Below are 24,813 nucleotides of genomic sequence, written 5' to 3'. Positions count from 1 at the left end.
AATTAATATAATTTTTAATAAATTATGAAATTAATTTTAAAAGATAATCCGATGTTGTTTCTCATTATTAGCACCAGATGGTGACATCATCAGGGGTATAATATTTATTAAAAATGATTATTGAATAATATTGATTAAATATTTACTTTTATTTTTAGTTATAATTGTACATTTATAATTTAATACTTATTTAATTACGAATATTAATAATATAAAAGGGATATATTTTAATGTTAATTAATATTTTATTCGATAATTTTTTTCTTTTTTTCCCCTTTCGTTATCCTAATCTAAATGTAGAATTTCTGGTATTATCTATTTTCTGTATTTTGTTAGGAAGCGGTAGGATTGGCAAGGCAACGTCAGCCATTCTTCTTAAAGATAAGGAAAACTGATAAGGAAGCATCCCTGTCTAGCATGATGTAGTAACAGCCCTAATATAATAGAAGCATGGAAACAGCTTTAAAAATGAGATTTTTTTCCCCCTTCTTCCTCTAGAAAAGTCTCTTAACTGCAACATGTAAGCCAGTTAAGTAAATTTAATTCGCCACATACATAAACCAAAAATAATTATAATTAAACCTCTTTAATTATACCGAATCTATGAGTGTACATTTTTTGAAAATCGTCATCGTTATAAGTAACCAATCAGAGAAGAATATTTAAAAATTCAAAAAGAGAAAAAACGATTTTTCTTTCTTTTTTAAATAATTGAAACTTGATTTCGAATAGAAAAAGAACTTTTTTAAACTTTAAAAATATTAAGAAAAATCTCTGATGTATATTCAAATATCTATTGATATGACAGAGTAAGATCCACCTGCGAGTTCACATGTTCGGCAAAGATACCCTATCCATTGCAGCCAAGTAATGGAGATATTGTCAGTCATCTGAAAGCTTCAGAGTTCAGAAAAGAACCCCTCTGACAACCAATCACAGAAGAGATACAGGATTCATGTCATCACTTGCTACGTCAAAGACCAGTTACTGTCATATCCACTTGCAGAATTACACCGCTGCTCCAATCTATATTGATCGACGTATTTTACTTAGTTTTTTTATTTTTTTTTTATCGAGAAATTATTTAAATAATTCTCTCTCTCTTTTTTAATTCTCTTTTTTTAAAGTCCGACACCGATTTTCTTTATTCTTCAACTAAAACTAAACTCTGTTGATTGAAATATCGACTTCAAACAACCAGGATATCGAGTACTAATTGATAATGTCGAATGCCAATTAATGGAGATGTTGAACGGTTAATTGAGGCATGATCGATACTTGTGTATATGTTTTAAACTATAAAGATGCAGATTATACGAATAAATTTAACATATTTAATTGGATAATTTGCTTATTTCTTCACTGAAATCTTTTTTCTTTTTTTTTTTTAAGCGAGCCGATATCGATTGCAACACGGGCGATAATTGAAGATTCGATATCAATATTGGCGCATAACGCTCCGATTGATAATGATATACTTGTTACAATATTGAAACAAGGCAAAGGCTCTCGGGTTATCGATATTGCTAGCTCAATATGCCAACAATGGCGCAACATATGCACCAGTAGCGCATTTGCATCCCTTGCGCATCACTATTGATGCCCATTATCGAGATGCGTGATGACGATAAGGCACAACGCGCCGATTTATTAAGATACCGAAAAGCAAAGCCACGTTCTGCTGCCATATCGATGCGTATCTTAAAATATTGAAGCGTCACGCTTCGTATTATTGGTATATTGACGTATATGTTAAAGCCATCGAGCGCCAATTTTTCAGAGATCGATACCATCTCCGAAACTGTTACCATCCGGTTATGTATCAAACGTTTGTTTCTGAATGTAGTATTAGTTGTCAAGTTTGTATAAGTTATAATTTTCAGCGACGGAATGGTATTAATAATCATTACATAGCTATTTTGACATTTTCAGATGGCAAAGTGACAAATGGAAATCGTTGTAATCTGCAGCAATGGAGAAACTTATCAAAATATTACACGAGCGAGTTGGTGTGTATCAGATTTTGATTATTTTTAATCTTTGAAATTATTATTATTTAAAATAAAAATTAAAAAATAATAATAATATAATTATGCACATAGAGGAATAAGTTAAAAAGGCGCAAGATATTTGGAGTAGGAATAAAACTTAAACGGTGTCTTTTCAAGCCGTAACTTCAAAGAGGAGCACAGGCTAACCGATTTTCCGGTAGGTTTTCTGATAACGTACCACTCGAACGGTGATGGAGAGGAGAACCCGCCTGCTTTAGAAACACGTGACAGGGAATGGTCCTGGCCCTCTCTCACTCGACACCTTTTCGGACTTTGCCATCTTGTCGGGTGGAACGGAGCACCGGCACCTCCGTATATAGAAGAGTTCTGGTGGCCGAGCTTTGTTTATTGGATTGGTTTGGTAGCGAGTCGGTGGTCCGTCGTTGGCGCCACGTTAAAAGACGCCAGGAGTCCAGACGACACAGGGATAGCAGAACATCCGGGACATAGAGAGGCGAGTGTGCCTGCCGACCATGCTGAGACCTCACTCAGTGTCTATCTTCGGTTCTCTTTGTGAGGAGGCAGGTAAGATCATCAATATAAGCTATAGTTTGTAAATGGTTTATTACCGAGGCAGCATATGTTTAGCTGATCGCTAGGATTTTCCATGGATTTTCGCCAGAAAAACAGATGCTCGCGACTCAGATAGATGAATAGTCCAAGATAACGGATTTTTTCCGACGTTTTGTATCCCGCGGATAAGTTAATTTTCTTTCCTCGCCCCTGCATACGCGTTGCTCTTGGTAATGAATTTCGGTTTCCATAAAATTGGATTAGTTAAGTACGTTAACGGGGTTTTTTTTACGAGTCCCGCTCGAGCTAATTCATAAGTAAGTTAAAGATGCGATGATGCTATCTTATCTCGATGAGATTAATCTGTAGATTGTTGGTGTTTGTTTGTGAATAAATTTCCAGAAATGCTTGGAACGTTTAGTTGCACGAAGGCGATCGTAGTTTGCTAGACGGGTCGTATCAAATTCCTAGCAATCTCCGGGGAGATGTCCGGAGAAAGAGGAGAAATGCGTGACAATGTTGGGAACGCACAGTATTCCACAGAAATATCGATAAAATCCTTTGGATTTGACATTGTATGGCTGTGGTTAGCGGCAGCAATTGTCCATTGGAAAGCCAAATTGCAGGAGCGCAAAGGGCCAAAAGCCATGCAATCCACATATCTGCACCAAAAAGCGATGGATATCATAAAACTTTATTCTTCGATCAAAACTTTTATTCCTTTCATGCAGAGTAAGAATTTTTTTCAAAAGAAAAGAAAATCTTTAATAATACCTCGATGTTCCATTCATAAAGAATGTCTCTCTCTCTTCTCTCTCTCTCTCTTCTCTTTTTTGTCCCTTAACTTCTACCATGAAAACCTGTTAAGTTTAAATATAATTAAGAGAAAATTAAAAATTAATTTTTGCCCGAAAATTTCAAAAAATGATCGATTAGAAAATGTAATAATTAATTTATAAGCAGGATTTCTTTTACAGAAAAAAATTTACTTAGTGTTTCTAATTATAGAGAGAGACGAATTTAGAAGGGGGAGGAAAAAACTATGAAAGCAAATGCTCTTTAATTAAATTTAAGTTATTGTTCTTTGCAATGTAGATAATACAAAGAAAAGTGAAGAAAGGGAAAATATTTTTGCCCGTTTTTTTATTTCTTCTTGTTTTTAGTACTCATAAAATTGCCACCATTATGGAGGAGAAGATTTTGATGCATCCTCCGAAAAGTACAACCAACCGGCTAATTTTAATGTCCCAAGGTGTAATATCTTAAATAAACATTCTTAACTATTAATTAGTGATTAAACATACCTAATTAAAGCGACAAAATAATTAAACTGGTGCATAATGCGCGTAACGAGCAACTTTCCTCTCCCTCCTCTTCCTTCTCTCTATCCTAGCAAACTAAGAGTGCATCCGTACGAAGAAGAGAGGGAAAAAACCGAAAAAAATATAATAAAACCTCATTTTATATGAACAGAATTTCATATTTTATTATTCTTATTGCATTAAACATTCTCGGGAGGTTATATTTTATTATGTTTCAAAGACGTTGCAGATCGAATTAAAGCATCCTCATCCGCGATCAAAGAAGTAAAATGGATTATAGATAAAATTTCCGTTCACTTTTTCTTTTAAAAAATATATTTATGACGTAAAATAGCCGTTTCATCTTGCGATGGCCCATCCTTATTTCCCTGTTCTTAGGGATATTTCATGTAAAATGTCATGCAAAACCTCATATACGTTGAGTTAGTAATTGTATATGTCGATTGGTCTTTGTATCGATTTTACTTTACTTGTTCCTTCTCATCGCTTACAGCCATTATTCGTTTACTGAATATTTTGCCATTTTCGGAACTACTAGAACAAATATTTATTTCTTAACTTTGATACATTCGGGTTCTTTCGGTTTCAAATTGAAATTCTTACTCTTTTTTCCCCGCATTCTGCAGCTAGGATTTCTCTATTTTCTGATATTTTTTAATACAAGTTGTGACTGATGTTCTCTGCATGTATATGCATTTTTTCCCCAATAAAATAAAAAGTTCAAAACAGCAAAAATTCGTTCGCCATCTTGCGTAGAGTCATGCTTTTTTATATACATACATATATATATATATTTAAACTGTAGAAATAATTAAAAATTAATATTAAAATTTTTAATTAAGTTTTTTGAGTATTACGAAATGAAAATGCTGTAAACTTAGATATTTTCTTTGATTTCTCCCCTTAATTTTTATATAATTACAATTATATATTTCTCAATTTGATCACTGAAACTTAATTTCCTTATTTATTTAATTCCTAATTTAAATATATATATATATTTCCTATTTGATCCTTGAAGAAAATCAATTTTCCTACTCTATCTCTAATATAAAAAAAAGCATATTTTCCCTAATTAATCCTTAAAAAAATATTTTTTAATGCCATCAACCAAAGATTTATTTTTCTGTTTCATTTAATTTCCCTAAACGAAAAAAAATCCCTAAAAACTGTACTGAATTATAAATTTATTTAGTAAATTTAGGGAAATCTACTGTAAAATTTAAAAAAGTTACTTTAATTTAGGCATAATTTTTTTATAACTTAATCAACTAAAATATAAAAGAAAGAATCTTTTACAGAAATTTTAATAAATATTATCATTATTATTATTATTATTATTTATTTATTTCTTTAATCTCATAAAAACAAGGAAAGAATATTTCTTATTTATTTTAATCGATGATATTTTTATAAATATTAAACTAAATAATCTACTTTCTAATGTAGAAAATACGTCCGTCGATCTGTACGTTTTTACAATTTTTAAACTGTAAATTAGTTTTCGTTAAATTAAAAATTTTTTAAGTTAAATTTAATTAATTTTTTAATAAAATAATCCAAAAAAATAAGCTTTGATTTTCCCTAAAAATTCCATAAAAATTCAACATTTGAAAGTGAGAAATGTCACGAATTTTAAAGGAAGATAAATGCATTTATATATACATACAAAGAATCTGTCATCGAGAAAATTCATTTAAAATTAATATTTAAATCATATTTCCCTATTTTAAGTTATCTCGTATACCATTTTTAAAAATTTAAACATCATATTTTACCTTATTCTAATCTAAAACTGCAGAAACTTGCATTAAAAAGTCATAGAAAGATAAATATAAATAACATGGAAAAAATAAAATAAATAAATAATATGATAAAAATTCCCTCTCAAATTATAGATAATTTCTTACTCTTTTCTACTTAAAATTCTAGAATAAATGTAAATAAATAAATAAAAAATTCAAAGCCTTCCAGTAATAAGCGTAATGCCATACTTTAGATAGTGGTTTAGGGATTTACATGATCTGTAGGGAAACTGCCGACCTCTTATGGACATTTCCAATATCCTCAAATTACGTACCGTAACATTAAGTAATATAGGGATTTATTTAAATATCCGGGGAAAGAGGGGAAAAAAAACTCTTAATATCTACTAAATCTGAGGAATTTATCTTTATTTGTAAGAGCGTGTGTTACAAACAAAGGAGAGCAAATATTAGTTATAAGCTAACTTAAACTATAGATTTTCTTGAAAGCGTATTTAAGGAAATGTTTTTTAAAGTTAAAAATTATGTTTTAAGTTAAATAGGGGTTTTTATCCTTCTGTAGGGATTTTTCCCTACAGAGCGGAGTCAAGGGATGTGATGTAGTGTTAAGTCTTTTGATATTGTATTAATAATTTTAGGATTGATAATTAAATGATTTAAAATTTTAATTTAATTTAGTAAATTTTACGGATTTTTCGTGTTTGGAAGTGTATTTTTTATTTTATTCAGATAGAATAGGGAAATTATACTTTGGTAAGGATTAACTAGGGAAAATGTTTTTCTTCGAAGACTGTATGTTTTTCTTAGGGATTAAATAAGTAAATTATGTTTTATTTTTATTAATAATCAAGTAGGTAATTTAAGTTTTTAATTAAGAATTAAATTGAGAATTTTAATTGCTGATTAAATTGAGAAATTATTTTCCTTACTAGAGACAACTAGGGAACTTTTAGTCAGGGATAAAACAGAAAATTTCCTCTTCATTACAGACAAAACGGGGAATTTTCTCCCTGTTCTGATAAAGTAATTCTTTGTTAGTAGCATACTCTATACGAAAAAGAAAAAGTCACGGATGAATTATTAGGTCTACTATTACGAGCAGATATCCCGTTATTTCGAGATTAGAAATAATAAACCCCAAAATAGAGATTTAAATAAGCTCAAGGGAAACTGTGCTTAATAATTCTACACGTGCTAATTCCCTGATACGGGGGATATTACCTAAACATCAACGAAAAGCAACCGGTAATACAGGGATAAACAAAAAAATCTCCTGGGGGACCATTCGGGGATTTCTACGAAATCACATCAGGGAATTGGGGAATGAAGTCAGAAGAAAAAAAAAATTAATTAATTACAATATCTTCGTGGTAAATAGATAAATTAACGTAGAGAAAAAGAAACGTTTATAGTTATAAAATCACTAAATAATTCATACGTATCACCCTTTCTTCTTCTTCTTCTTCTTCTTTCGCCGCCATCTTCTTTATTCTTTGAAGATTTCTTTGGTTGTATAGAGTAAGAGAGTGATTCCCCTTTTTCTGTTAGAATATAAAAAATGTCTATCACTCAATAACGTTAGAGAATGATCGGTAACAACAAGAGGAATAGAGTCCTTACTCTGTACCATTCCAGATTGGAAGATTGATTGGACAAATGTTTCAAAAACTCCACGCAACTTACAAACTTCTTTAAGGCAGCTTGTCATTCTTGAAAAAGGGGATTGTCAGGAAAAAAATTCTTATATAAAAAACAAGAATAAAATCCCATTTTAAGGAATTGTAAGTCCCCCCTTTCGCAGCAATAACAATCCACCATATAACATCTTCAAGTTTAATTATTAATTAAGATCACGGCTTCCACCTGGAGAATTACAAATTTAACAACTCCAAATTGGTAGCCCTGTTGTTTAATTATTAGTTTTGAAAGTCTACTCTACTCGGTTAATTCAGAAATTAAATTTAAATTAGAATATTTGTTGGTAAGATAATAAATAAGTTCGACGAAACTTAATGGTTTAGGATATGTTTATACGATATTGGGACCGAATTTTGTCGTAGGAAGGTGGTGTTTAAGGGTTTTAATTGTATTGGAGGATGTTAGGAATGGGAATTTTAACTGAGAATAAAGGAAGATTCATCAGTTGGAATGAGAATTTGTTAGTCGTCAAAGAGGTCGAATCTTCCCTCAAAGGCCTATTTGTCCTTTAGAATATGTTGCGTGAAAGAGTTAAGTTACTTTGATGTTTGTTTAGAGCCTTCTAATTGCTAAATTTGTTCGAACGTATTCTCATGTGGCGTAAAATCGCCTGAAAGGGAAATTACACTGTTTTCTTAGGGATAAAATGAGAGATTTAATCCTTGGTTTAGAAACGAAATAGGGAAATTTTACTCTTTTTGGGGGAGGGGGATAAAGTGAGAAATTGTAATGAAATAGGGATATTTTTTCATTAAGGATAAAACAGGAAAAATGTTACGTTATGGAAGTTATTTTGGTTAAAATGGTAATTTAAAGTAATTAACTTATTATTTAGGGATAATGCAAAAAATGACGTTTTCCATCGGAATAAAAGAAAGAAATATATTTTCTTTAGGGAAAAATTGAAGATAATATTTTTTGTTTAGGAATAAAATAGTGAGATTGGTTTTCTTTTACGGATAACATGATCTTTATTGAGAATCGAATAGGGATTGAAATTTTTCTTAAGGGATAAAATAGTAAAAATAACTTTTTTCGTTTAGAGATATTAGGGAATAAAGTAAAAAAAAAATACTGCTTTTGTTAGGAAGGAATAAAAACGGAAATTTATTTTTTATATGTCTAATCTAAAGAACGATGCTATTATAATTAAAATAGGGAAAATATACAGTAAATCGTTTTATAGAAGAGAAGAAGGAAGGGAGATATTTCTTCGATGTTTATCAGCAATATTCATTTAGAGTTGATATCATTAGGCGATTATTCGGCTCATAAAACGCCCACTTTATATGTTAGACAAAAGTTCTTTTAATTCTTACCAGCTTCAAGCCATGCTTATTCAATTTATGATGGATGAGGTATCGTGTGACGTGTGATAATTAGTATAAAGTGGTGAATCTTGTTGATTAAGCAGAGGAAACGGATACGACTTTATCGTTTTATAGCAATTGTTGCCGATTTTAAATCGAATTTTTAAATAAAACACGGAAAATAACTTAAAAATTTAATTTCTTAAAGGGATATATTCGTCTACGATAGACAATTTGTAATTTATTGTGTAACGTAATCTTATTTAATCATTTCGAATTCAAAGGATGCTTTGGGATAATTTAACTTATTTTAATCAATTTATTCTGTCTCAGAGATTTATTTTTAATATAATTTAAGTCTAGACCATTTTCTACATCGTTTAATAAACGTTTTAATTGTTAAAATGGTTCAAAAATAGTCTTATAAGATTAATTTACTTGTCTCTTTTGTGGTCTTTGATAGAGTAAGTGATAAAACATGAAGTCGAAGCCATGTAATGATGTAGTAAGTTTCTAAATTCTCTTGATTTGTCATCTCAGGGAAGAGTTTTCTTGATTTGTGTGAGCAAAGCCACGAGTGCTGGCGTTAGAGATTCCCAGGAGTATCAAGTTTTTTTCTTCCTCTCTTCTCTACCCCTCTTTCACCTTTGCTTTTCCCAAATCTGTCGACAGAATTGTCTGATTTGACGATAGAAATAAAAAGAATTACTCTATCTGGTTTTATCCCACGAATTTGCTTTGGTTTTTTACTGATAAAATGTCAAAAGAGAAGAGTTTTCCTGAAGTATCAAATGAGCACTTCAAAGTTTAAAAAATGTCTTTTATGTACCACCCCGTGTGTGCACGTTCCAGATAATACTAAACAACACTAGAAATGGGCGTAATAGACTAAAATGCAGTATAATTTTACCTAAAAATGGGGGAAAGGAGAGAGAAAGGAAACTTTCGAAGGATGCGAAGAAGCAGTTCGCATTCGTCTCGCTCCATTTCAAAGTGATATTTTATAAAAAAATCCATAAACTTAAAGCATTATTTAAGTTCTATATATATAAAAAACGTTTCTTGGTTTATATACGAAATTATGAGCGGCATCGATTTTATTTTAAGCACGATTTTTACTTGTTGAAACGGAAAAGAACGGGTGTCTCTAAAAAGTTTTATAGATATTCTAGGTAATTCGGACATTACCTGCCTAAAATGTTGGCAGTAAAGATGTAGGAAATCCCGCTAAAAGTTTTTTTGTGAAAGGTGTAAGTAACTAATAGTGGATTTACAGTAAGTGAATAAAACAAATCCACGGATTTAAGTTCGATCTCTCGAAGACTGCATCAAATGTCCTAGTAGAAAGACACTAAATCCATTTTATTTATTTATTTATTTGGAAGATATATTTTTTAAAATATAACCTTATATTCAAGTTATATTTTAACCTTAAATATAATTCGTAATTTTAATTTAAAATATATATTACCTCCTTTATATATATAATTTACACTCGCTAGTCTGTCTGCTTATCTGTCTGTCACAGTCGAGCTTCGATTCGGCGACACCATTTATTCCCGTCTGAAACTGGCGTTAAATCGAGTGTGACGCTAAATCGAAGTACCTCAAATTAGGTGATAACAATGCAAAAAAATTTAGTAATTCGCAGATACTCAATGGTTCTGTATTACTCACGAGGAAGATCCGTTCGCTCTTTACGAGGTTGGTGTTATTTAAGGAGTCGCTATATAGGGATTAGGATCTATTTTATAAAGTCTTAAGGCATTTAATATATCAAAATACTGTCAAATAATATAAGAAAACAATAAAAAAACGAAGAATATTCCGGCTTACAAATGTTCAACCAGCCAATCAAAGTGGAATTTTCGGGTAAGAAGAAAATATATATATATATATAATTTGGCTCATTTTTACGACTTTCCTTCTTAATGTAATCATTGAGAGAAAGAGGAGGAAAAAAAAAGAAAAAACTTTCCCTCGCAGCTGCATCAGTAAGAAGAAGAGAATGCAACTATCCATCCTTAAACCCTTGTCTAGTCAATGCGAGTTACCGTGATTGACAAATCCTGGATTTTTCTGGTAATATCTGGCTATCTCCAACGATCCTGATAGGATGCCATATTCACGACAGGATATCGTACAAAATTACGATCCACATTACCCGACTAAGTTGCTCTTGCATTAACCCAAAGCAATACAATAAATCGTTGAAGTATGTCCGATTCCAATTTGTGAATGGGATGGCAGCAGAGGAAATAAAATAAAAAAAAAATAAAATAAACTAAAAAAAAATAGGAAGGAAGCAACGGTCTGGGGATAGAAGAAGGGGGGTGAAGAATAGTTTTTCGATCGAGAATAGAAACTCTGGAATTCTAATTGGGAACAGATAAGTGCAAGAAGTTTCTTTGGAGCAGAAAACTAGTTGCAGAGAGAAGAACATTGTTCCTGTATCTGGCTTTCGACTTTCGCATAAAATTTCAACCCCAAGACACATTTAGTCGAGAACATAAAATTAATTACACGTCAAGGATGGTTATTTTTTATGATGGCCAAGAAAAAATATCTCTTCAAATCAATTCCCAGCTTTAAAAATATACACCACCGTCTTAAATTTATCTTATTGCTTTTTGTGATAGTCTGGGGTGGTGTTAACATATATTTATTAAGGATGTTCGGTGGGGATTTTCGTTTTTTTAATCGGATTTTTTTTTTTTCTTTCGGTGATTGCAAATGTTATCATACACTGTATTGTTAAGGTATGATCGTGGAAGAAAATAATAATAATTTAATGTACTTATTACGTGAATAATTTTTATTTTATTTTATGCTTTTATTTGTCTTATTAACGGTTTGGTATTGTTTAAAATTTATAAATCTACAATTTGAAAAAAATTTCGATCTACAAAATTCCCTCTGTCTGTCTTTCCTTGAGCTTGAGAACGGTATTAGTTGAGATCAGATATGGAAAAATTAGGGGCAAGAGACCCCAGATTATTATGTACGATCTTCCGGTATCGACCGGAAATCACGTAATTATAATTATAAAAATTCCTCCAAAACAGAGTTACATAGATGACCGGCACGACTCTGCAGTTATCAGGAAAAGTATGATGTACAGGGGCAAGACACTACTAATTTCAGATAGATAGCATATATTTTAAATTAAATAAAATTAAAATGTGATTAAAAATTTAAGATGTCACAATAATTTTTGCTGTCTTTACATTAAAATATTTAAAAATTTTCATTATTTTTCTAAATTTTAATATTTAAACGTATTTATAAATATTTGTACAGAGAAAGTTCATTTATAGTTAGTTTCTAGAAAGAAATGAAACAAAATATAAATTTATTCATGATAGATATTATTTTATTATTAAACTTATTTTAGTTTTGATGTATTTTTAAACATTTTTTTAAAAAATAGTTAATATAAAATTTAATTTAAAATATATTATAAAATAAATTACAAAATGCTTTTAAATACAGATGTATAAAATTTCATCTCTTCTTCTCCTCCTCCTCTTTCTTTTTCTTCTCCTCTTCACCTTCCTTTTCCATTTCATCCTCCTCCTCTTCCCCTTCCTCTTTCCTTCTCCTTCTTCTTCTCCTCCTCCTCATCTCATAAAAATAGAAATGTTAGAATTAAATATTATAAAGACAAGTATTTGGTTCCATATCCATTTTTTTACAGAAAAGCATTTTTAAATATTTTTGGCATGGATTTCTCTATGTTTTAACGAAATTCTTCTACAATTTCCTTTTATTTTTATACTAATACGTTCGTTTAAATTCATTCTGATTAGTATGCGTGTGTTTTCGGATGCAATTACATCGGAAAACACGCGAATGGTAGCTAAGATATCAAAGATATTCTCTCAGATTAATATCTGGTGATTGGAGAAAGTGAATTTAATATCTTGGAGCAAATGGAGATGCCGTTCTCTTAAAATATAATTTAAGTTTAGGATTATTATTCCTTTAAATACATAAAAAATAATAATAATAAATAAAGTAAAAATTCCACTCTGCGGTAGTATTTTAAAGTTATATGTCTTATAATATTAAAAATAATGGGGTTTATTTTTTGATTTTTCTCTCCAAACTTCCAGGCTATTGGGATGAAATTTTCATAAATTTATCTAAAAATTTGATTCTTTTCACCTGTAAATAACACATATTTTCTTGTGTTTCTTTAAATGAAATCAACAAAAATATATATTTTTGCATTTATATCACGTTTCTGAAGGCTTTCTATTGTACATGTCGACCTTAAAGGTCCCGTATTTAATCAGACGTCATCGTTTCGTGACCTTTATAATTCGTCATCTAATTTATTTCTACATTAATTGACCCCCCAAAAACGGCTAGTTCGAGTAATAGCCATTTATTCAATATCTTCTTTTTTAAACAAAATAACCTCCAAACAACTGCCATCTTTTTTTGCATAAATGCATAAGAAATAACCTGTAAACAGCGACCTTTTTTATGTTTTCGTTAGTGTCCGTTGATCAGAGGTTTAACTGTATACATAAACCAAGTGTCTACAAAAGAAAGGAAAAAAAATTTTAAGAAGAAAAACGCTTTCTTTATACGTTAAACCTGTGAACAACGGCCACTGATAGAAACATAAAAATCGTCCGTTTTTCGGAGATTGTTCTGTGTGCATTCCAAAAAGAAGTCTTACTGGAAAGATGGTCGCCATTTACAGGTTGCCGTTATTGGAGGTTCTAGCATTTTTCAACAAAAAATTTAAAAAAAAAAAAAAAAGAGGAAACAGATGCAAGCTCGAGCTATGTTTAAATAGTGTAGTGTATAATAATATCAATGGTGTTCTTATAAATTATTCACGTTATTTTAATAAATTAAGAAGTTTAATAAAAGTTTTCATAATTAAACAATTTTAAATTAAATTCTCCAACGTTTTTCTTAATAATTCGAATATATATTTTAATTATAAATGAATAATAATGAATTTTTATATATATTATCATTCCGTAATAAATGCATCAAATCGTAAAATATTCCAAAAGTTACTCACTTTTAATACAATTTATCGTTAATTTTACATTATTTTAAACTTAAATTACATTAAAAAAAAGATAAGTGAAGAAATTTCCTACACAATAAACGATCTATAAAAGACGAAACAGAATTTAGCTCGCGCTTAATTTAAATACTACCGCAAAAATTAAATTCAGTGGTGTGTTTTAAAACTCGAACGATTTATTTAAATAATTATTAAAATTTCCGAAATTTTTTTTAAACTAAACGATTAAAAATTAAATGTTTCAATGTTTTTCTAATAACTAATTCCGAAACTCTTAGAGAAAATTGAATATTTAGGAAAAAATATGAAAAATAGTCCATCGCCATCTTTGAATGGTTAAGAACATACGAACGTTGGGATAAATATTTAATGCGATTTCAAAATGTTGAAAACATAGTTGAAATGTTCACTGGACTGTTACAGAAAGGAGGGGGAAGTTTTCGAATGAAATATTTGAAAAATCTCGATGCATGAACGTCAAAGCAAATGTGAAAATAGTAAATCAAAGTTTAAATTATGTAAAGTTAAGCAGCATTAAAGGGTAGAAATATTATGTTTTAATCATACATAAAAGTTTTCTTTATAATAATTAAGCTACTTCAATCGTTCTAAATGAGTTTGTTTTAATTAGAATCACTTCGTTTAATTAAAAGCAATTGCCTAATGAAAACAAGTTGCCATGTTTAGAGAAGATTGTCGGGGAGCGGGGGGGGAGATTTTATTTATTTTTGCCACTTCGCCAAAATAATATTTAATATTATGAAAAGTTAAAGATTCTATCATCTCTCTGGCATTTTCCACCGTCGATTTTCTTAAAAAAATCACTGGTTTCGGTTAGGAAGATGTGTAAACACTTCTAAAACTAACCACCCCTTTTCTCTCTCTCTATTTTTTTTACTAGTTGTAATCTTTTGTCTGACTTTTATATATATATATATATTTTTTAACTTTCTTTGCTTACTTTTCTTTTGTAGATTGCTTCTTATTTGCGGTCTCGTAACCGCTACCCGATCACTTGGTCGAGAGGATAATTTCTTGTCACGTGATTAGGCAGGAAATAAAGTGTGAAACGGGTTCACATCTCTCTTCACCCGATTCTTTTATGCTTTACGAAAATTTTTATTCGCGTTAATTAATCAAACGAACGAGACAATTAAAAGGCATTTTCGAGTGATGCGGGCGCTTTGGACTTTTTTAATTTAATTTTTATTTTATTCTATTTTTTTGCGTGAGAATTAACCATTTTCGGATTTATCACGAATGAATTCTCGCCATTTTTTTTTAAATTATAAAGGGTCAACAATCACACGGTGTTAGGTTATAATGATTTAGACTCACGTGACGAGTAGAAAAGTTCTGTAAAAATTGATTTTATTTTTTTATTTTTTATTTATTTCCTTTCCTCTCTGTCTCTGTCTCCTTCCCCTTTCTTTCTTCCTTTCTTCCCGATTTTCAACTCCATTTTCTTTTAAAATGGTTCAAAAGGAGTTTAAATGAATAATGATATTGGTGTCGGGTGATTAAGGAGACATCATCAATTGACGTTTTCGGAATTGTAAATTCTTCTAACTAAATTCAACTTTTCAGTAAAAGTAACGTTGACCACTTCGACAGTGGGGTTCACGTGATCGCAGTAATTAATAGTATCCTATTAGTGTACGAATAATTAAGTAACGACTTAGTTTGTTTAAAACTTTTGCAACGTCAATCAGACGGATTTACATATGCATTGTTGCTGCTACTTTAATTAAATCTCGATATTATCTAAACCGAAGGGGAGGGAAAAAAAATTCCCTAAACCGGGTAATAATGAAAAAAAAGCGCATTTAAACGGGTAATGTAGTCACGTGACGGGATTTAATACTCATCGACGTGTTACTGAATGCGTTTTAATCACCTTAAGTCGGCCCTTTCTTTTGTGGAGAGGGTAAAAAACGTTATTATCACGTGGTTCTACTGGAAATTTTTTAAAATTAGAAAAATTGGGGAGAAAAGGGATTTTTCCCCTCTTAAGAAAATCCTGATTAAGCTTACGTTGTATTTAAAATCCGCCTTTAACAATATTATTTGATGGCAGAAGCAATAACATAAAGTGAAACCCGTTTTTATACTAAATAAAAGCAATTTCGTAAAAGCTTTTGAAGAATTAGATATTAAAAAAAAATCATAGAACAAGAAGAAAAGGAGGAGGAGGAGGAGGAGGAAGAGGAGAAAAAATGATCTATTTTTACATTAAATTATCATCCCATTAAAAAAAATAGTTTACGTAACACAAAAATAAAGAATAGAATTTCATAAAAAAAATTTCATGAACAAAAATCTTTAATTTATATTCCAACTAATTTAAACTTGTTCAGGAAGTGACGTATAATTACAACGTCATTAGATGACGCATGAGTATTCGTCATTTCCTGAATTTAATTATATATATAAATATATATAAAATTTGTTTTTTAATTATTATTATTTTTATTATTTTTTTTAATTTCAATTTTTAACTGTAAATCTTTAATCTTCCTTTTATTTCGTGCTCGATTACCAATGCTGAAAGAATGTAAAAATTTTTTTAAAAGATAATGAGACGATTTTCTGCAGTAATAACGATTGAACGAATGATAAAAAGAAATTGAGATGAATGTATTTTTTAAAAAAAGAAACTAAATTTAATTAATAATACGAACGTAAGTACAAAATTCGTCTCATCTATTAATTACACGTATAACAATAAACTTTTTCTTCCCTCCTATACTTTTACGTTTAATTCCGGAATTTATTATTAAGCGCGGAAAACTTCTTTAAAATATCATTCTTCCTCCCTTACACATTTGATTTTTTAAAAAAAATTTAAGATTATTTCAATTAATTTTACCTCGAGCGCCATATAGCTAATCGACACCACCGGAATGAACTTCATCGAAAATATAAATAGCACGTCGAAGCTTTATTCGGATTGGCCGTTTGATTGAAAAATATTACAAACGTTGTAATATTCCAGGAATAAAATTCCGAGTTAAGCAATTATTGACCATAGAGATTATTAATGACGATATTTGGATACGGTATTGAAACATTGATCGCAACAATAAAGAGCTTAAGGCTATTATATTATTACGAAGAGAAAATCAACTCTATCCGTAGCCATTAATAGCTTGAGCAAAGATTTATTAAGAAAAATCGATAAATTGATAGATTATCCACACTTATATAACCACTAGAAACGTATCTCTCAGTTGGAAGTATTAAGAATTTATCCCTTTGATCAACATATTGTTGATACGCCTTCGAACGGAAACCAATGACAAGACGTGTTTTATCCAATATGGAGCTTATCAATACATATAAGGTAAAGTCAAAGAGGCTTTAGGAACCATAACGTTACATCCCGACAACTGTTACGAGTTCAATACAACATTTCTATATAGTTATGACCCCGTGAAAAGCTGACATGGATCAGTTTTCAACCTCCCATACCCCAGTAAGTATAATGGTGATATTCCTCCCAGCATGCAACTCTGTCCTCTTTGTGCGCCAAGGAGGATAGCTCATGTGCAAGCCAATTTATCAAATAACCGTCTGGTGTCAGAAAGAGAAAGTGACAGGAGAAAGTTTTCATTGCATCAGTATCAGCAGAACTGACCTAGAAGTGTCTATATTACCATATTTACTCATACATTTGAGAAAGTTTTTCTCGTGTTTTCTCCGGCCTGTTTTAAATTATTATAAACCGTTTTCTTAATATTTAAAACTGTTATATTCGGAAATTTTCTGTGTCTATTTAAATATTTATCGTCATATAATTCTTTACTGGTTATCCATTATGGAGTTATATACACTCCTTCGACTGCGCATTATACGTTAGAATTTTAATGTATAAGACTCTGGAGGTAGTTTCTATCAGATTTTGACACTTCTTGCGCGATTTTTTTCGTAATTATGTTAGCGTGGAGTGATGTAGTATTAATTCTATACGCCGATTAAGAGGGTGTATCTAATTTATAAAGATTTTAACAACTTATTCGTCGAAGAAAAAATTAAAATAACTCGCCGTAAAAGTCAAAAACTCGAATGTAATTCCGTTAAAAAACCGAAAAATCTTATGCTAAACAAAGGAAAAAACACTGCTTAATTAATTAATATCTATCAGGGATCTTGTATAATTTTTAATGTCTTCCCCTTCTCCATTGAGTAACTTTTAAGATCTTCCGCTATTTAAGAAAGTTTTGCTACAAAAGGCAGATGAGAGGGTGTGATAAACAAGCCGATACAGCAGATAAACAAGCTGATAATACCAAAAACCTGGTCGTAATATAACTAAGGAATAGGGAATGATCGAGAAAGCGGTGAAAGAGAAGAAATACCGCTAAACTGATGACACATGAACTACCAACATGAAGCAGGTATTGATCCTCTGGGAAATGGGTAGAGAAAGAGAAAAAGAAAACTAAGCGATTATTTGACTGGCTATGGCTATGCATTGTTTCTTTGTTTAGTCACAATTACAAATTTGCAACATGTAATCTTTAAAGAAGACTTTTCCACTGTGACAAAATAAACAGTTTTCTCATCAATTGAAAAGAATCTCTAGAATCAGCGATTTAATAATTAGAATTTCTAAGTCAAAACTGAAAGAGGGGGACTTCTGTAAACATGAAATTCTTATAACGAATTCAGTAGCGAATAGAAGAGATGAGTTGATGGAATATAACGCTTGACTGGTATCCATTCACTTAACGACATAAAACTTTCTACGCACCAGAAGTTAAATAGGCTATGTTATTTTTACCAATAGAGATTGTTTCATTATTATTCAACTACAGTTAACCCTGTAGAGGGCAAACACAAACGGTTTTCCCATTTAAAACCCTTTCTTAATTACATGTAAACGCTTACATCATCTCGGACGTGAATGCCACTTTTAACATTCCTTTCGTCGTAAAAATACTAATTTAAAAAAGAATTATTATTATTATTATTTTAAAATTCGTTCTAATTTACACAATGTTATTACGACTAACCATTATAAATAAATTTACTACTTAACGCGTAGAAAAATAGTTTCCTGGCAACCTTTCATGCATAATTTTTTTTTCTCTTAAATCTAATTCTAATTATATAATTTTCTTTTAATTCCAGGGAAAACATCGCATTTTAAAGGCGTTTAAACAGGAATTTAAACATAAATTAATACGCGGCTTGAAATTTAATTCATTAAGAACTTACCTTATACCTATTATAATAAATTATACTGTTATAATTATGTTATACATTTGCTCTCTCTAATTATATAAATGTATAATATCCTCGAATAGTCTAATTTGCTTTCCATTATTATGTAGTTCTTAGTGCATCTTCCTTGTTAATCGTTACACAATATAAACTGTAGTTGTTAGGAAAAATTCTATCGTCTTGCTAAGTACATAAACATCTTTATAAAATGTTTATTTAGTAATCATTAATTTTCATTGTAGACAAACACTCTAATGATTATAAAGAGCTCAAATTGAATTTTTTCTCTTCTTCCTTCCTTCCTCCCTTACTAAACTGCACAATTTAAAAAAATAAATAAATAAAAGAAGATACAATCATACAAAAATAGAGAGAACTTTTAACAATTAGATTGAATCAAATTACAAAAAAAGAGAAAGAAAAAACAAAAAGAGGGAACTCTTTCTTTAACCTTTAAACCCGGTTTTGTTAACGCTAGCATCAAATCAATGGTAACCTCAGCACATGAATAAAAGAAGTTACTTAATGTTTCTGGTAAACTTCCCCAAGGGATAACATTGATCGAAACTATAACGCATGCGCATTTGTCAGCTCATTCCGTCCCCCCTTTCACACCTTTAGTGTTCCGCACGTGCGACTACACGATCGGAGGTGGGAAGTTTAGTGTTTTTTAGAATGGGGCGTGTTCAATGATATGATTATAAGAATGGCTTTTGTTGTAGAGATTTTTATATTTTCATCGTGATCGTGTTTCAGATTTTTATTCTTTGTTCCCTTCACTTAATGCCTTATATATATATATAAAGCATTATCTTTCTATTTAAAATTCTAAATAAGTAATTTATAACTTTAATAAATTCTATAGAGTAATGTAAACCTTTCGTGATATCGTATTACACATACGTTAAAAGTTTCTATAAATAGATTAATTTAATATATTTCATTTACAAACCTTGCTTACGAAACTGATTAATTAATTTGAAATCGATTAATTAATTTAAATTTCGAAAAAATCGATTACTATTGTTGCGTCATTTCTACGTCACTTTTTCTTCTATATTTGAAACTGATTGATTAACTTTGAAATCGATTAATTAGTTTAAATTTCGAAAAAAAAAATCGAAAACCATTATTGCATCATTTCTACGTCATTTTTTCTATATTTGGTAAAAATTTCCATATTCGGTGAAAATCGATTTTTCTTTTATTTCTTTAATTAGCATCGCTAATTATTTAAAAATGTATTAAATTTTCATAAGGAATTTAAACATGAGAACAATTTAGAAATTATACCGTAAATATCCGTTTAAATTAAAGATGAGCGATAAAAAAAGCACTTTAAAATAATTATAAATCAATTATAAGTTATAGAATATTAAAACTTGAAATTTTTCTAGTAATTATACACGTGGCCAATGAGATTTCCAAGCTTCAGAATCTCAATTGTAACGAGGAAATTCCATAAGGCAAATATTTCGTATAACTTTTATTAAGATTTTTAAAAACGAATTTATATTAATTTGTTTATTAATGAGCTGGAAAATACCAGAAATTAAATTAAAACAGAAACAAACACAGGAATAGTTAATTTTAGGATAATTTAAATATTTTTATCAAAATATACGAAATAATTTCTTCTGTTGACATTCACCAAAATCCATACATTATCAAGGAATCCTCATTAAGAAATTATTGTAATTTATGCAAGTTGATCGTTTATGACTTAAAAATTATTGCTAATTAATTAAAATTAGTTCATTTTCTTTAATACTTTATTACGTTTAAATATTTTATTAATGAGAATTTAACAGGATATAACGTTTTATACTCGTATCAATTATAAATAACCTGTATAACGTTATATATTTTATAAACTTGTTGCTCATATATAATATATTTAAAAGCAGTAAAAAATAAATATATTCAGATGAATAAATTATATTTTCTAATTTATCTTTATTTATGTTATAAATTAATTCTAATATTTAAATAAGGAGCAGAAAGAAGGGAGAATGAAGATTTAAGTTTCTAAATTTAGATGATGATAAAAATTCTTTAATGTGATATAAATTTAAGTAATTAGAATAAATTAATTTAATATTTTTCACTCGAATAAAATATTTATAAGCTTAATAACGGGTGACGTTTACGTTAAAAATTTATATTCATTATTTTAAAAAATTATTGAGCCTCAATTTGAAAAAATTGCAGACGTAAATTCCCACTGTCGTCTGTCTGACTGTTTGTCTGTCCTTCCTTAATCTCGAGATTGATGTTAGATAAATGAAAGTCGAGATCGGATATAGAAATTTTAGGGGCATGAGGCCCCAATTAACTGTATACTAACTTCTGGTCTAGACCGAAAGTCACGAGATTTTCAACTCGAGAGACTTCCCAGAACGGAATTACATAAATGACCGGCACGACTCTGTTGTTATCAGGAAAAGTATGATGTACAGGGGCAAGGCACAATTTGAGATGGAGAGCATATATTTTAAATTAAATAAATTAAAAATATGATTAAAAATTTCAGCTCGTTTTTTATTTATTTATCATAAAAAGTTTCTTAACAGCAATGATAAAGATTTTTAACTTATTTTATTATTATTATTTTTTGATAAAAACTTTTTCCGTGAGTGGCTTATAGAAAACACAATGAAGATGCGATATTAATCAAGATGAAGGGGTAAGATTACCGTTATAAATAACGATTACGTAACGTTTATAAATATAATAAATTTTTCTCTTTTAACGTCTACAATATAACTTTTATATAAATTTTATAACTAGTGTTTGCAATATTTTTCAAGCAAGGAATCTATTATAATTAAACTTGACAGGAACTTAATTGTAATTAACATTATAACGTATAAAATTAATATAAATTCATTCGTTTTCATTCGTGAGATTTTACAAGTTTTAATTATAATTAAACCCTAAAATAGTGCTTTAATTTATTATAACCTATGTGTAATATGTAATTAACCTTTTACAGTTCAATTCTAATTAAAGTATGTAAGAGTTAATTGTAATTAAATTAAACTTAATGAGGTGTAATTATAATTAAAATCTATAAAATTTTATGCATAAATAAAACTATGCATGTGGACATTCATATATGTTATAAACTTGATTAAATTCCCCTTTCTTATATGCAAAATTCTGAGTTTTAATTGTAATTATATTATTTTGTTATGAGTTAGGATCAAGATGAACTTAATCAGATGCAATTATATAATTAAAACCTTGTAAAATTTTATTAATAATATATTAAATTGGTGCTCCTTTCGCCTTATAAAATATATAAGTTTATTTAATGCGTTTTAAAGTTTAATTACAATTAAACTTGGTAAAGATTAATCATAATTAACGACATAATTCAGTAAAAAAATGTATTATTATTATTTTTTCCCCTCTTCTCTGTAACGATTTAATTGATTCGAGTGTAAAGATGAGTGATGAATAACTCATTTATCGATCAACCCGAGTTATTTACTAATTTATTTCTGATTTATCTTCATCAACATTAATTCCAACAAACAGAATCGTTTCCTATAAATTTTACATTGAAGTTTCATAACAAACTACTCTTCATCAACATAATAAAATACCAGGAAGATTATATTATTTTTACATAATTAATTGCCACCAGATAAAATTTTATTGAAGAAAATTAAATTTTTATAACCTTATTAAGATTGATTATGGTCAATAAGACAACGATTCTCAAATATCCTTCTTACATGAACCTTTAATAATAATAATAATACCATACGTAGTCTCAAACAGGCTTATATAACCCATATAGAATTAACTAGAATTATAGAATTAATTAGAATTAAGCAAACATATACTAATTATTATTATAATTAATATATATAATATATATATATTTAGAATTATTGAATAATTTGGATGTTATACATCTCGTATTTAAGCTTAAAAGTATTTATATTTGTTGAAATTTTAAGCTTTTTACGTCATAAAATTTTTAATTTTAATAAGAATCTTTTATTTAAAAAATTTCAATCTATAATTACTTTCTCCTGCTTAAAAATCTATAAAAAAATATTATTTTTATAAGCTAAATTCTCTTTATAATTTATTATATTTGCAGGAAATTAATCTGTAGTAGGGCTTATATATTAACTTGATATTATATAATAATTTCAAACCATAATTTTAGAATTATTAAATAAATTTTAAAATTTTATCGTGGTTTAATATTGTATAGATAAGAAAATCTTTCTGTTAACATAAAAAATTGGCATCATTAATTTATAATTAAAAAAGACATATATATATATATATATATATATAGGAAACGTATCAGCATACAGACGGACTATCCAACTTGTAAAATTTTTATTTCTGTATATTTTATAATTATTAAAAGGAGGAAAAAATTGAATGCTTGCTATAATAAATTTACCATAACATAAACTGACTCCAGGAATATATTTTGAGGGTTAGAATTTCAAATTTTTATCTAAGATTCATCCTTATTCAGTTTATTTATGATGTCAGATATATATATATGTGTGTGTGTGTGTATGTGAGTGTCTGTATGTGTGTCTGTGTGTGTTTTTTTATATACGAAAGATATAATTCTGATTTTGATGTTGTATATATAAATAAAATTCAAGCTTGTTTGGAGATGTGCACAAGTTCATATTTAAGTAGAACACTTATGATATATTGTTAATAACAGGTCAAACGAATGCTTGCTCACGAATTTCCATTTCCACAATCATGTTAGAGCGAGGAGAGTTTGCTTAGCTCTTACTGGAAATTCCTTTAAAATTCGATATGTCTGAGTTCCTTACACATTTTAGAATAAAAAAAAAATACATTATAAAATATTTTAAAAGATAAATTTATAAATTTAAACATATCTTTTCCTTGATAAATAATTATTAATATTTTTTTTCCTATTATTATTATTATTATTTCTAAGCTGAGAGTTTATATATATATAAAAGGGGTCGTAGTTTTTTAGATAGGGAAGAAAATTGAAAAATTTTATGTTTGATAAGCATTTTATATAGTGGCTTACGAAACTTCTTATTGTATTTTTCTCCCTTCTTTTCATACTTTTATTTTTATTCACATGAAGCAAAAATCAAGCGTGAAGGATACTTTTATTGGAAAGACGTTCTTTTTTTCTTTTATATTGTTTTTAATAATAAGTTTTTGGGGGAAAATTTTTGTCTCTTTATTAAAAACTTTTCCCTGAATTTATATTAGATATTTAGAGATTTTTAAAATAATATTTTTAATAACTTGCTTCATCTGAATTTATCTACTTCTCTTAGTAACTTATAGGAGATAAGTGATGTTGTAAAGGATGCAATTTATTGAATGAACGTCTATACACACGAATATAGAAAAAATAACATCGAGAAATAGTAAAAGTAGGTTAATATTTATATTTTTCGCATGTTTCGTGCGTTAATTTTATTCTAATTCCTACAAAAGTAACTTTTATATACACACTATTTATATCTTAATATGGTTCGTGAAAGCCATTTTAAACACTACTTATATTTATGTATATATATGTAAATTAATTCAAAGAATTTTTAGAATTTAGATAATATAATTTTGGTGTAAAACCTGCTATATACAAGTGATAAATGAATTTAAAATGCATATAAAACAAGCATATGTTACTAAAGTAGTTTAAGTGGCATTTATGTTACATATAAACATTTCATAAGGAATTATATTTATTCTAAAGATAGGTCAGGGGAATAGAAGCGAATCGAAATCATTTGACATTGGAGATATTGTGTCTCGGAGATCGCATGTCGTTTGCAGGCAGTCAACAGCAAGTCAGCAATATATCATCTACTAATACCAAAAACCCCTCTC

The 24,813-nt window shown here is 28.9% G+C and overlaps 1 long non-coding RNA gene across 1 annotated transcript in view; it reads left to right on the top strand.

Moving 5' to 3' along the window:
- The first annotated feature begins 2,285 nt into the window (after positions 1-2,285).
- Positions 2,286-24,813, top strand: part of LOC136983718 (uncharacterized) — a 105,640-nt gene continuing 83,112 nt past the window's right edge. Inside the window, exon 1 of the long non-coding RNA XR_010882079.1 lies at positions 2,286-2,576. This is a non-coding gene — a long non-coding RNA (uncharacterized lncRNA). The remainder of the gene's footprint in view (positions 2,577-24,813) is intronic.

The sequence above is a fragment of the Centruroides vittatus genome, unplaced genomic scaffold, assembly GCF_030686945.1.
Source record: "Centruroides vittatus isolate TY-2023 unplaced genomic scaffold, ASM3068694v2 contig_884, whole genome shotgun sequence".
NCBI classification, from domain to species: domain Eukaryota; kingdom Metazoa; phylum Arthropoda; class Arachnida; order Scorpiones; family Buthidae; genus Centruroides; species Centruroides vittatus.
This window is presented reverse-complemented; position numbering and strand designations above follow the sequence as displayed.